Source organism: Marmota monax, unplaced genomic scaffold (genome assembly GCF_021218885.2).
Source record: "Marmota monax isolate L192 unplaced genomic scaffold, Marmota_monax_Labrador192_F-V1.1 WCK01_AAM20220418_F8-fsc00004, whole genome shotgun sequence".
Classification (NCBI taxonomy): domain Eukaryota; kingdom Metazoa; phylum Chordata; class Mammalia; order Rodentia; family Sciuridae; genus Marmota; species Marmota monax.
The window spans coordinates 28,396,392-28,410,834 of NW_026692881.1; the positions used below are offsets into that span (position 1 = coordinate 28,396,392).

At 45.1% G+C, this 14,443-nt stretch overlaps 1 long non-coding RNA gene across 1 annotated transcript in view; it reads left to right on the plus strand.

Moving 5' to 3' along the window:
- Positions 1 to 12,148, plus strand: part of LOC124096533 (uncharacterized) — a 33,772-nt gene extending 21,624 nt beyond the window's left edge. Inside the window, exons 2-4 of the long non-coding RNA XR_006852883.2 lie at positions 137 to 1,714; positions 6,891 to 7,012; positions 7,898 to 12,148. This is a non-coding gene — a long non-coding RNA (uncharacterized LOC124096533). The remainder of the gene's footprint in view (positions 1 to 136; positions 1,715 to 6,890; positions 7,013 to 7,897) is intronic.
- The last annotated feature ends 2,295 nt before the right edge of the window (positions 12,149 to 14,443 follow it).

The following is a 14,443-nucleotide window of genomic DNA, read 5'->3' on the forward strand; positions in this document are numbered from 1 at the left end:
TGGGAACCCTTGCCTCCAAACTCCCAGAAAAAAAAGTTTTAATAAACAATTAACAGACAAACAAGACCACAAGATTTACCTAGGAGGAATTTGGCTTTCTTTGAAGACTTCTTATAAGTTCCATTTTTCAATATAGGTGTTTGCATGAGTTCAGAAGTGAAGCCATCTCCAGACCATGTGTATGACCCCAGAAGCTGATCTTCAGAAGAGATGTAGAAAGAGTCGGGAGGCAGAAAGACGGAGGACCACCTACTTGCTAGGACCAAATACTGCTCTGAAATTTTTTCCTCATTTTTCTTACCATTAATGCAAAGTAGGATCTATATTCAGTGACTCCTTACCGAAAGTCTACTCCCTTTCTAGCACTGTGCAAGAGGCAGTGATAGACACCCAAGATTAGGAGATGGCACCTTTCCTTCTGGAGTGAAAGGAGGAAGGATTAGATAATCATCCTCAAAGCATCCGACTGTTAACTGACAATTTACCAAGGCTGGATTATCAGCCAACCCCTTGCAGGATCATGTGTTTCCAGCTGACAAGTGCACTTAGTAGGCCCTGAGTAAATATTTTGTTGATGAACCTACAGAATATAAACAGTGCTTCTCAGACTCTCTGTGATGAAGGACCTTTTTCAAAACCCCTAATCCACTGGAGACTAACTCCCCAGTAAAACACAATAGAAATGTTCTTGGATGTCACAAGAATGCCAAATTGTTACGCAAGTTTTTACATGCTTTCTCTCAATTTCTGTGGTTTTGTCATTGTTGACTAATAATAAAATACCCCACAGGCAGGTCACAGACCACACTTGGGCAATGAGGAGGAAGAGGGCACTGTGTGCCTCAAGTGATCAAGGATGTGTAAACCCACAGTTCACCCAGTCCACCCACTAAGCCTCGGGGTGGATGCAATTTAGAAACCAAAACAATCTGACTCCCTGTCCTCAAACCCCAACCAGATGTGACTCTGCCTCCCCAGTCTTCTTCCTCCCAAGCTTGGTTTCTATTCAGCCCTTGGGGTGAGGGCGGGGCATGGAGGCGTGGGTGGCAGTAAAGGAGGAAAGCAGAAAGAAAAGAGGCAGGTGAGGAAGGGGGGTGGCCAAGATCCACTGAACTGACAAAGGCCCCGCCTCCCCACCCCCTCTCCCCTTGGTTCAGGCCACCTTGCTCTGCTCACACCTCCGTGAGCTGAGATGTTTAGGCCTCAGGTTCTCACGCCTCCCTTGTTAGTCACTGGGTGGTACCTGTCATATAGCATCACAGTCAGGCCATTCAGGAGAGATTCCAGTGACCTCCAGCCTAATGGTTCTCTAATTAGTGTTTCTAGCTCACTGAAGCATTCGGTTTCTGGTGATCAAAGGCTCCTCCCCTCCCCTCCCTCTTGGCCTTGGCTCCTAGCAGCCCCATAAGGTAGCCAGATGTGATGTTCTTTCTCTTGCTCTGTTTGTAGCCAACTGCAAACCAATGACCTAGAGAGCACTCACCACCACACCCTGGGCATGAAGCTCTCTGTGGAAAGCATTTTATTTTAAGAAACAGCAAACTGCCCTGGTAAGAACTCATCTAAGACAGAGTTTGAAACTTTATCACAGGACAGAGTGCCCGCTGAAAGAAAACAGGAGAAAGGGGTCAGTATTCTCATCTTTACGGCCCGCCTGACTTGCTGAGAAAATAAAAAATGACATGTGGAAGTTCCTCTGCAGATCTCAACATTTGTAAGTGGTGTTGAATATTTTTTGCAGGACTTGAAAACAGAAATTCTCTGCTAAGTGAGTAGTTATTTCAACTGTTCTCATAAAAGAACACAAAGAAAAAATATTCGCCAGACTTAGGTCCCTGATATAGTGTTTTCAGTGACTGTAATTAGCACCGTATTTAAAAAAAAAAAAAACAATTCCTTCAAGAAGACAGGAAATGAGTTTGCCCCAGAAACGAGGTTGCCCTGTAGAGGCACCAAACTTTGCGGTTTCTGACACTTCAACATAAAACTCTGAGTAAATAATATTAAAGTTGAATGACATCATTCTGAGAAAGAGTTACTAGAATTGCCTCTCGACCATTCTTTCCCCTTCGCTCTCTTCTGACTTCCATCCACCCTGCATTTTAAGTTAACCTTCCTAAACTATCTAACCCTCTTTTGAGCATACCCCATTGCTACAGACCATCTTTTCTCCATGCCAGTTCCCAATTGGGCTCCCTCCTGTGCCTCACCTTCCCCAGACCTCCCCAGGCCTGATCCACCACTACTCCACGAAGCCCAGCCCAAGGTCTCCAGAGCTCGTCTCCAGGTGCCTGTGCACTCACTGCCTGTGCTCCGTGCTTTGGCACACCTTTGGGTTCCTTGTTTCTTGAGTGTCTTCTTCTTGATTAGCATCACACGTTCATGGGAAATGAGTTAGAAGGTATGTAGCAGTCGTCCAGATCCACCCTGACGTTCCCGTGATTGTCTTGTACCACAGAGCTGCCTTGCTCTCCCAGGACACCACCCAAAAGGAGAAAATTAATACAGGGCCCCAAACTGCCCATTTCTAGTTAAACAGCGGCACCGTCAGATAGCCCTCCCTTAGATGGAAACAAAAATATTCTTCCCACCAATCTCCACCCAAATGGGCCCTGTTTTTATTCCCCTGGCTGATGCAGAATAAATCAAATCCTTCTTCCCATAGCGTCTTTTCAGATTTTTAAGATAAGTTGTGTGCATCCTCCCTTCTCTTAGCTCCTTCCATTTTTCAGGGGTCTTTCTTCCAGTCCAAATAATCCCATTCATCCCACTCTGCCCATGATACGTTTTTAGCATCTACATATGATGCCCTTAAATTATGTCCCAAAATATTTGAACACAGTACCAAAACCCTGAACATCGGACAATAGTCTGAAGAAGAATGAACAGGGAGGCCTAACCACCTCCTTTTCTCTAGTAGTACACCTTTACTGATGTTTCCTCCACCTCCCTAGCTTTCTGGAGGCCATATGACACTGAGAATCAAAGATGAGATTGTTATCGTCAGGCTATATATTCCCTCTTTGGCTTAATGTGCAGTTAGGTTTTCATATTTCTGCAGAAAGTTGCGTTTTTTCTATTTATTAAAATAATTTCTTAATGTTTTTTATTCAACAAGTCATTATTGAAATCCTCAGAGCCCAACAAGAAACAAAGAAAAGTCAGACCCTGGTCTTTGATCAGAAAGTTTTAATAATAGGTGTCTTCCATCCAGACTTTGATGCCAGTAGAGACATTAACGTGCTTTTAACGACTATCAGGAACAGTTCTATGGAAGTCCAGAGAAAAAGACACTGCTTAGATCCCAGGAAAGAGAAGAGAGAGGCCTCCTGGAGAAGAGGCAGGATTTAATAAAAAGAGAGGAACTTCTCCCGGGCTGGAACAGGATGGATAGAGATCCAGAGGCCAGACACCAGACGATAAAACTTCAGAGGGATTAAGGCAGAAATCGGGCGTTTCCCTGACACCTCGGATTGCAACCCAGTCTCACCAGGTCCTCCCTGCTGCCCTCCCTCCTGCACATGTACATCCCTCCTTCCCAGCTGAGGAGGCTCCAGCTTCCGAAATGTGATCCCATTGACTCATGCGCAGTTCTGGGATGGCTATTGCCACCTTCGTGTTGCACGAAACAAACTTACCAGAAGGAGGTCAAGGCTTGACTGCACCCTCCTTCCTCCCTCCCTCCCTCCCTCCCCCCCCCCAACTCTATTCATCATGGTTGTCATTCCTTTGAAATGCTGTTGGATCCCCGTGTTTCTGTTTGTATTCAGAGCGAGTTCCTTCTCCTTACCGTTTGTTCTTGACTTAACTTTATTTCCCCAAATTCTTAGTACACTCATGTGCTTGGCCAGAGACTTTATTTTGTGCCTCTTTGCTAGCCTATCAAAGGCAGTAGTCGTTTTTTTTGTTTGTTTGTTTTTGACTGACTAATTATCAAGGATAGCTGGGAAGTGAGTTTAACAGAGATTACCCAGGGGATTTATTTTACATCAAGGTCCTACAAGGTCATGCCTCTGATACCCATTCATGACAAATCTGATATGTCCCCAAAGCCTCAAGCCATCCAAAGGCATAAACCCAGGTGGCAGCTCTAGGATGCCCCAAAGGACAGGGACTCCATGTGGGTGTCCATCAGCAGCACCCTGAATGAGAAGCCTTGGTGTAGTAGCAATAGTTGAATTTTTAGAAACAGCCCCGGCAAAATAAACTATCTCAGGTAATTGCTGCTCCTTCCTCTCTGAGAAAGACTGCAGGAAGGAAGAAAAGACTCACCTTCCTTAGAGGTCTAGACAACTCTGTGCACACAGGGCACTTCTGAGGTACAGACAGGGCAACTATTTCTGTGAAACCTCTCAACTGAAATGCAGCCAGGGTGGCCTCTCCATGGCGGAGAGATAAGAAAGATATGCGTCATTAAACAAATCATTCTAAGAAAAAGGGCTCTGGTTAATACACAGTCTATTTGCTTCACTTCTTAATTATATTTATCAGTCATAATAATCATTAACAAATTATTTACATAATTGGCTATAACTTGCAAACCCCAGGCCAAAATACAAACTACTTTTTTTTTTTGAGCATTAACAAAAGACAGTACCTCGAAATTACAAAGTTTTGTTTTTCCCTAGAAATTCAGATAGAGTTCCATGTGTTTAGCATGGCTTTCCTCCTTTCCTCTCCATGGGAAGAGAAGAAAACGTTGCATGTTCATTGGTGGCATCTCGGAATGTACTCTGCCAATGCCTTGTGCGAGATCTATCTGGTGGCTTTTCCTGCTGGGGAGGAACAGGGACTTCTGAGAAGTGAACACTCTGATAGAGCAGCTGATACACGTTCCTCCCTGAGCCCTCAAACCATCTCACTGGGGAAGGAACTGCAGGTGGGGAACTGGTGAACTCCTCTCCTTTGTTGAGAAATACCTTGTTGACCTCCTGATGCAATTCCAGAACAATGGATCTCATCAGTATCATCCATGGTCACCTAAACCTGGTAGTCTAGGTAGTCTAGACTTCCAATCCACAGATAGAGTCCCAGGGAGATTAAATGCCTATCTCCAAACAGCATAAGGTCCAGATCCAACTATTCCGTACTTTTCTTAATTCTCCGGTTCTGCACCTCCTTATATAAGGGCCATAGAGGACTCATTTATTGATCACATATAATGTGCAGCAAATGCATCAAGAAGCATTTGACATGGTATATCAGTTATATATCGCCATATAATAAACCGTACAGAGATGTAGTGATTTAAAATGATTTAAGTCACGGATCTGCTCAGGACTCTGAGGGTCAGCAAGCTGCTAGTGGTTCCTCTCCAGATTGTGCCTGGAGCAACTCATGCAGCTTAAGTCACCTCACTGACAGTTCAGTGGGGACTGGGGTCCCAACAGCCTCACACACATCCAGAGGTTGGTGCTGTCATGTTTCTTCACCCGTGGAGGCCACATTCTAAAAGGGTGAGCCCCAGTACACAAGCACTTTCCAAGCTGCTTCTTATGTTATGTTTTCTGGCATCCCACTGGCCAAACCCAGAGTCATCATGGGGGGCTGTTGCCATGGTGGAGATGGAATTCCCTGGGGACCACTGTGATAATCTACCACCCAAATTCTGGTAAAGAGAAACACATGTGCTAAAATCAAAACCAGAGCACAAGACTTGCTCAGCCTTCTCAAGGCTCAAGGCCAGGACTCTGTCCCGCCCGATGTCCTCTCTGTCCTCACCAGTCTAGTGCCACTCCTGGGTTGATGTGCTGTTCACACCAAGCTTCAGTCAACTCGGGCATCCTTGAGATGCTGAGACCTCCTCTCCTATACCCTGAGCCTCACACCCCATTTGTTTTTGGTCAGTAATCTTCATTTGTCCATTTTATTTTATTTTTTCTAAATAACTTAAAATACAGTAAAATAAAACAAATACCCAGTAAAAGATATAAATACTATGTAGAATGAATAATCAAAAATAAAAGTTCTGCAATGGCATCTTCATAATCCACTCTTCTAGTGGTTTCTTCTGAAGATGTTCCAGCGTTATCTGAGGTCTCAAGTCCTTCCCGTATCCCACAGGGGACTTCAAAGCTACAAGAATTCTTTGGGTCTGCATAAGCAGCAGGGACGGAGTGGGTGACCAGCCTCTGTAATGTTCTGCAGTCTCCTGCTTCACCCGCCCTGGGAGCCTGTGAGTCGGTCTCTGTTCTCTTTAGCCCTCTTGACAGGGTCACCTCCACACATGAGCTGCTTCTCTGGAGCTGAGGACCTGGTGGCTGCAAAACTGAGCCAGGCTTGTGCCTACGTGAATACTGGCATGAAGCTACTCAGTGGGTGACTCTGGAGCTGCAGAGGCCAGCAGGGCATTTAAGGTGTTATGTGGGGAGTGTCATGGAGCCCAAGTGTCTGCTACCTGGGGATATGTTTTCATCTCACAGTTCAATTAGGAATTATTTTCCTCACCATAGAAGGCAAAATCAACCCATTCCATTGACATGTCTATATCCATATCCATTCCAAAGAGCTAGCAGACATGGGGCAGAGTGCCCGGATCAGGAACAGGCCAGCACGCCATACCAGCCTTGGTGTGGGGACAGTACTTAAAGCAGACTGGGAACAAGGGCATCAGCAGAGACTGGGAAGACCAGCATGGAACCTGCAATAGAGGAACACGGTGCAGAAACCCAGGCCAGAGCAAAACCAATGCCATTTTCTCAGCCAGCTATTCAGTGGGTTTTCACCAACTTCCCTGTGCTCAGAGGGTTAATATCGTAATCATTGACAGCAGATGAAATGCATATGCACAATATAAATAATTCTTCAACAAATGGCAGTAAACTACAATTGTCACATTAGAAAAATGGTTTCAGTAATTCTTAGCAGATCTTCTCACTGTCTTCCTAAAGTCCCAGGTTGGAGAACCCTGTACCATCAATGGAGGACAGGTGTGACAGCTGCCCTCTGTTCAGTTTTTCCGGAATGAGGCTTATTTCCTTGTGTTCTTGGGACAAAGTGCATTTACTTTCTGGTAAGTATGAATTTACCCTTTCTAGGAAGGTTCTCATCCTGCCTCCTTAAAAAAACAAACAAACAAACAAACAAAAAATCTATAGTAGTTCAGAACATCTTTTCCCAACCTTTTTGCTCCCATTTTACCCTCTATTCCTCAATTTCTTTTTGAAATTATATTTTTTGTTGTTAAGTTTTTATATTTGTATATTTTCCTCTGGGTTCTGGGAGAATTTCTGGAACTCCCTCCTGCTTTGCTGATTGATTGACGTTTCAGCAGTGTCTTGAGCCCCCACTGGGGTCTGCAGCTTGGCCATCTCAGTTTCCTCTCCTCGCTGTCTTTCCTGCTCTTGGATGTGTCTGCTTCCCTGGCTGCCGCTTCCTCTGGGATCTTACTGAGAACACAAATTAGAACTTTGCCCCGAGTCTACTTCCTGGGCAGCTATTTGCTTCATTCCTTGGAGAGGTTTTTTTTTTTTTCTTAATTTTAGGTTTGTATGATTTTTTCAAATTCATTTTTTAGGTTGACTGATAAAGTTGCCCATGTCTATTGTGTACAGTGTGGTGTTTTGAAGTACACGTGCTCAGAGGAGTGGTTCAATCTGGCTAGTTAACATGTACCTCGCCTCCCACGGCATACAATATATATCATCATTAACCATCGTCACCGTGCCCTGCAACAGAGCTCTTAAACGATTCCTCCTCTCTAACCATAATTTCGAATCCTTTGACCAATGTGGCCCCCTTTAGAACTGGGATGCCTCTCACGGATGATGCATTCTGCCCGAGCTGAGCCTTCCAGAGAGAGATGGATGGGTGTTTTTCCTCTGCTGTTAGAAGATGTCGTCCCATCAAAATGAAGGACTACCTGTCTGATTTTTTTTTTTTTTTTTTTTTTTTGCAGTAAAGAGATTCACTCCCCAACTCTGTTGGGTTAGAAGTCAGGGCCTCCACAGAGAGCAAGGTGACGGGGAGTTGGAGGAAGAAAAAAGAAGAAGGCAGCAAGCACACTTTGCCGATGCAACTGTCCCCCTGACTCTGTCTGGTACAGCTGTCCACCTCGAGTGCTGAAGCTAGAAATAATTGCTCCCCACAGATGCCAGAGTGCTGGCTCTTTGCCCTCCCTTACCTGCCCCTCTCCACTCTGCATGCACTCACCTGTCTAGCTCTGATCCTGTAATTTTGCGGATGTTGGTAAGGGTCTATGGTCTGGATATAGTTTGAGTGTCTCCCCCAAAGGTTCATGAGTGGAGCTTGGCCTCCAAGGTGGTGATGTTGGAAATGGTAGCACTTTAAGAGGCGGAGCCTAGTGGAAGGTAATTAGGTCACTGGGGTGCTGCCCTCAGACAAGATTAGTGTAGTTCTCTTGAGACTTCAGTGCAACAAGACCAAGTTGTTATAAAAGAGTAAGCCTGACCTCCGAGAATGCCTCTAGCTTCATGTCCCACTGTGTAATCTCCCCTTCCTACGTGCACTCCCACCATGATGCCATTTGCCATGTTGTGATACAGCTAGAAAGCCCTCACCAGAGCCAAGCAGATACTGGTGCATCCTCTTGAACCTGCAGAACTGTGAACTAATTAAACCTCTTCTATTTATATATTATCCAGCATCAGCTATTATATTATAGCAACAGAAAACAAACTAAGATAGGACTTAAGTCACTTCAATTTTTTTTTTAAGATAAGGGATTCCTTTATGTGTGTGTCTAATAACTGTATTTACCAGAATTCCTCTCAGGGAATGCAAGATATTTGGAAGAGATCATTTTAACAAGGTACTTGGTAGAGTGGATCAACCTTCAAAGCCATATCTGATGACTAAGGGTGACTGCTTAACTTTAGGCCAAGACACAGGAAGAGGAGCTTGCTTTAATCCTGAGAGGTAAAAGAGCAAGACCGAGAGAGAAAAAGCAGAAAGAAAAGTCATTGAGATGGCAGAAAGCCATGCACTACACCGTGTGGCCAGCTGCTTGTGACCTTCATGTCTTCAGCTTCTCAGTGTCAATTCTATTGACATTGAGGTTGGATAATTCTTAGGCGGGGGGGTGGGGGGGAGGTTTCCCTCTGTACTATAGCATCCCTCCTCTCTCCACCCACCTGATGCAATAGCATTCCTGCTCTAGTTCTGACAGCTAAAAACATCTCCAGATATTGCCAAATGTCCTCCAGAGGGGTAAAATTACCACAGTGGAGAACCATCAAGTTAAGACAACTAAACCCATCAAGAGCCCGGGATGAACGAATTCTTTGTGAAAAGCGTTGAAGGGTTTGCATTTCTGGCCAGGCTGATGTGGGGCCAAGCAGAGGCAGCCTGAGGGACAAAGAGGCTGGAGTCAGAAGGGATCGTGAGAATATAAACCCCGGGAATTTGCAGAAATGGTGAGCAGGGCTTTGAAGTCTCTCAGGCTGAGATCCCTCAGGGCAGGGAGTTTGCCTGAGGTCTACATCACAGAGCCAGACCTGGATCAGCCCATCCTTTCCTTTAATCTGGCCAGGTCTGTGCTATGCAAAATAGGAATTCCTCTGTGCTCCTGGCACTTGGCTGTCTGTCTTCCCTCGTGTCCGGCTCTAAGTCAGACTGTTCCTATTTTTTTAAGTGGGAATCTGGGAGGGAGCTCTAGCTCCCCACTCAGGAGGCTCCATGAACCAATGTCTCCACACCACCTTGGAGTGTCCTCCTGGAGGCAGGGACACAGCAGCCATTGATGTTGGCACATGATGAGCATCTCAGGCAGGGAGGCAGGTGCAGAGTACGACCTCAGGACATTTCATTCCAGGTTCAGGAAGCCTAAGAGTTTTGGTGGCTTCTGTCAAGAGAGATGTATCCTGAAAACGTCTGGGGCCAGCTTCTGGATTTGCTTCTGTCTGTGTTTTGGCTGAGGACGGTCAATGCTGAACTCTTAGGCATCCAAGGATCCAAGTTTGTGTCCCACTCGCCTCTGCTCCCTTCTCCCACTTGAATACGAAGCGTAGTTCAGTCCACATAGTACCCACTTTTTCTTCAGCAAGCACAGAGATCTTAGAATGTTCCAAAATCACAGCCTTGTTCTCTTCTGCTGGAGTCCTATTCTCTACCAGACTCCTAAACTCATCATGGTTTAAAGAGATGAGAATCAAATCAGCAGCTCCATGTTGAGAGGCAAGAATAGAACGATGAGGAGAGGAAGATCATGATTCCGCCATTCACTGAGCAACTATTGCCTACCTTCCATACCTTAAGGAATCAATCTAACATAATCCCATTTTTGAAGACTAAGAAACTGAGGTTTAGAGAAGTAACTTGCCAATTGTCCCAGTGTTAGTGGCTCAATGATCTGACCACAAAACCTTTTTCTCTTCTCAATACTACAAAATAACATAAAAGGGGAAGTATCTGCTACAATTTTTGTAGTTTCTGGTCACTGTTAGCACACATTTATGGAAGAAGTGTGCTTTTATAAATGACCCTCATTTTCTAAAATTTAGCCTTCAGAGAGAATTCTAAAGGTGATATTTGAAACCAAAGGTGATGAACTTTTTGCAGGGCTTATGATACATTTTGCCAAAGTTCCTGCTTTTAAGACCTTTGCCACTCCTACGGGTAGAAATATGGCATCTTAATGTCCCATTGTGCATTCTTTATCTCTAAACAGAACATTCTTTCAAGCTTGTTGGATGTCTGCATTTCTGTTCACGACCCTTTTCTATTTTTGTGTTGCCCTTTTTCTTAATATTTTGTAGGATTTTCTGATAAAATAAGGATAATGATGCTTTGTCATAGTGTTGAAATGTTTCTGCCAGCTCACCATTTGCATTTTTATCATTTAGTGTTTTTTTAGATACACAAATCTTGTTCTTTCTCATAATAACTTATGCAATTGATGTGGTACTTAGAAAGTGTTTAATTTTGAGATTTTCCTCTGCTTTTCAAAAGCTATGTGCTTTACATTTATGCTAATCCATCTGTGATATATTTTAATTTTTCAGATGTAGCTGTAATTTCTATCTTTTACAAATACCCAATTTTGTTCCATAGCTTTTTGAATTATTCAAATCTTCCTCCATTGGTTCCATTATGATCTATTAAGTACTTAAACGTTCTTGGGTGTCTTCTAGGTTAACTATTCTACTTATCCATTTATCAATGCTTATGCCCATGGCATGATATTTTCAGTAGCTTTCCAATCTCCTTGGATATTTAGAGTCCCTCCTCCCCCCATTACCCTTTTCTGAACCTTCCTTAGCTCTGCTGTCCTGTTCAATGTTCCAAATGAAATTTAAAATTGTGCCATGGCTTTTAAGAGAAGAAAAATCCCATTGATGGAGGGTGGTTGCGTTGCAGTTCCACAAGCCTTCCAGGGGCTCTTGAGTGTCCTCCCTCCCCTACCTTGTCACCTGAGTAACTCCAACGTCTGGCTTTGTTTGTAGTGCTGGGGGTAGAACCCAGGACCTCAGACATCCTAGGCAAGATCTCTACCACCGAGCCACTTCCCTGGCCCTTTTTATTTGTATTTTGAGGTAGAGGTGTCTCTAAGTTGCTGAGGCTGGCTTTGAACTTGCAATCTTCCTGCCCCAATCTCCCAAGTCACATTACAGGTGAATGCCACCAGGCCCAGCCCCAGTCACAGTTATAATTGCCTAGTTGTTCACTGTCTATTCCACGTCACCCTCCCCGTGACTTTACTCCCTCTAAGCCATGGGCCTCTCAGGAGCACAGGCAGCATTTCCTCATCCTCTGCCAAGCAGCCTGACATACACCAAAGGTGCTGAAGAAGAGGAAAGATGGTAGAGGGGCCCGGTGGGGGCAGGTGTGCCAGGCCAACCGCAGCCTCCACCTTCAGGCAGCCTTGGCCTCAGGGAGCTTAGTTTGGCTGGACCTCCAGAACTCAGAGCTCCCCAAGGCCCTGTCCGAATCTCCAGTCCCTCAAAAAGGCTTCCGCCCAATCTGCCTCCCCCAACCTTCTGCAGAACCATTGTAACCCAACTCACGCTAAGGGGACATTATGAGCTGACTTCTGTCAAGGACCCAAGTTGAAGATTTGCAGAACTGAATTCTAATTTTGACAGCAGAGTGTGAATAAACATTACCATGCTTTATTGCTCTAAATCTGTTGCTAAATTCATTGCTTCTCCATGAGTCAGAAGCCCAATAAACAACTATAATGTTCCAATAACTACTCTGTCATTTCACATATTCTGAATGATTCATAGAGTCTTTTTGCTGATTCCAATCACAAAAGTACCATTCGTCTAAAGCATTAAATCTGAAAATCTGTGATTCTCAGGGTCATTGGAAACAGTTGGGGAAGTGGAAACCAGCAGCGATGGACCGTGGAAGCAGCACCTTTCTATGCAGTGACAATAAATACTGAGGTATGGTTTCTCATCCACTACCCTTATGTAGCCTCCAATGTCAAAGGCATGGGAAAGGTCTTGCTCTTGAAGTCTAATGACCATCCCATTGCACCTGAATAGAAAGGGACTGTATTTGTCTTTGATTGTGCCGCCTACCAAAGATGGTTGATTTGTCCTAGGTAAAAAATAATCAACGCCCCTTCTAAATCTGCGCTCAAATCCTGCATTAGAAAACAAGTGGGTAGGAGGGTCCCTCACATGTGTGTAGGAGTGTTTTCAAGTCTGTACCAAGATTTTATAAACAGGGCACCCCATGATCTGTCCCTATATTTAGGCAGAGCAGGGCACTGCCTGAGTGGCAGGATGGAGAGCGCTGCTTACGTTTGTCACCCAAGCCCACACACCCACGCCCAACTGTCACAGAGCCTGAAATTCCTACCATTAGAGTTACTACATTTGGGTGAGGAAGAGGGCTTCACGAAAACCCTGTTTGAGTATGACTATGACAGGCAGGAGGGTTCCATGGCACGGAGCTGCTGGGAGCATCACATTTCCTTTTTTCTCTAATGCAAATTTAAAAGGATTAGTGTGGCTTATAAAAAGTAGAATAGGGAAATTGAAAATAATCCTTTACTCTGGAGAAACCTGGCAGATCTCCCCCGCCCAACCAAGAGAGGAGGGTGCCATGCAAGGCGATGTCTCGTGGGAATTGCATGCCTTCTGATGAGAGGGGCCCTTCACCCTGTGTTACTCTTCTGCAAATCCCATAAACCCAACCGTGAGAAAATATTGACAAGCCCAGCTTTGGGAACATTCTATGAGATGTCTGGCCCGTACTGGTCATGGAAAACTAGGGAAGACTGAGAAACTGTTAGAGATCAGAGGAAACCAGGGAGACGTGACAACGGATGTGATATGGTACTCTGGATTGGGTCCTGGAACAGGTGACAGTTAAAGGAGAAACTGTTAACATCCAAAGAAAGTTTGGAGTTTAGGTGCACTATACCCAGGATGGCATGCGGGTTTCGACAGATGCACATAGGAATGCACCAAGATTAACAACAGTGCAAGCTGAGAAGGGAGTTTCTGTAAGTCTAAGATCATTCCCAAATATTTTTTTAAAGGGTCAAGGAGAAGTCCAAAATCCATTTTGCTCTCTGGAGCTGCCTCCTCCACTCTTGGGGATGGAACTTAGCGATACCCTGAACGATTCTCTAAGTCTAGGGTTGTGGCCCAGCTGGTATGCCTCCTGTGACTTGTTTTTGTGGGTGGGACCCTCCGCATTTTCCCAGTACTGTGGTTCTGTTGGAAGCAAGCCTCATTTGTTCCTTGAGCCCAGGCCAACCTGGTCCTGGTGCCAGCCAGCAGGTAATGCTGATGGTGCCACCCCTTGTGTGGGTCTCAGAGATACTCCTATGCATTGGATAAGATAACCAGGAGGTGGGGGAGACTTTCACAAGGATCTTAGGAGAAGGAGGAACATGAGGAATCTGAGAGGACTGGGGGATCTTGGTTAGGATCTGGGGGCACACTTGGAGGAGGATGGCCACTGCATACCCTATCATTGACTGACTTCCAGGTAACCATTCCTCATCCAAGGTATCACCTTCCATGAGGTGGTGCCTGCCTGCAAGCTGGGCCAGGTCTTCACCATTCCAGAATCTTACCTCCTTCCAACTAGCCAGCCTTGGGGCTCTACTTCTTCCTGCTCTCATCCAGTCTGCAGAGCCCCTCCAGTGGGCTGAGTCCTGTCTCTTACAGGAACTGTCTAGAACAAAGGCCTCTAAGAGAAGTCCAGAAACCTAGGACATAGAACCTGGCTCCTGACTGCTCATTTTATCCTGATGAGAAAAAATAGACAAGGTGACTTCTCAGCTAGTCATCCACCACATTAAACATCCACTATATGGCCCTGTGGAAAGTCACGTGTTCATGGTACCATGAAAAAATTATCACCAGCCCAAAAGAAGACAGGGAGGAAGGAAGGGATGAAAGAGTCTTCTCATATAGGGTCAGTCAGGAGCCCTGACCAGGCATGCCCACAGAAGCAGCCAACAGAGAAGAGTGTAGTCGTTTACCATCCTGGAGGAGTCCATGGTGGATATTTGGCATTA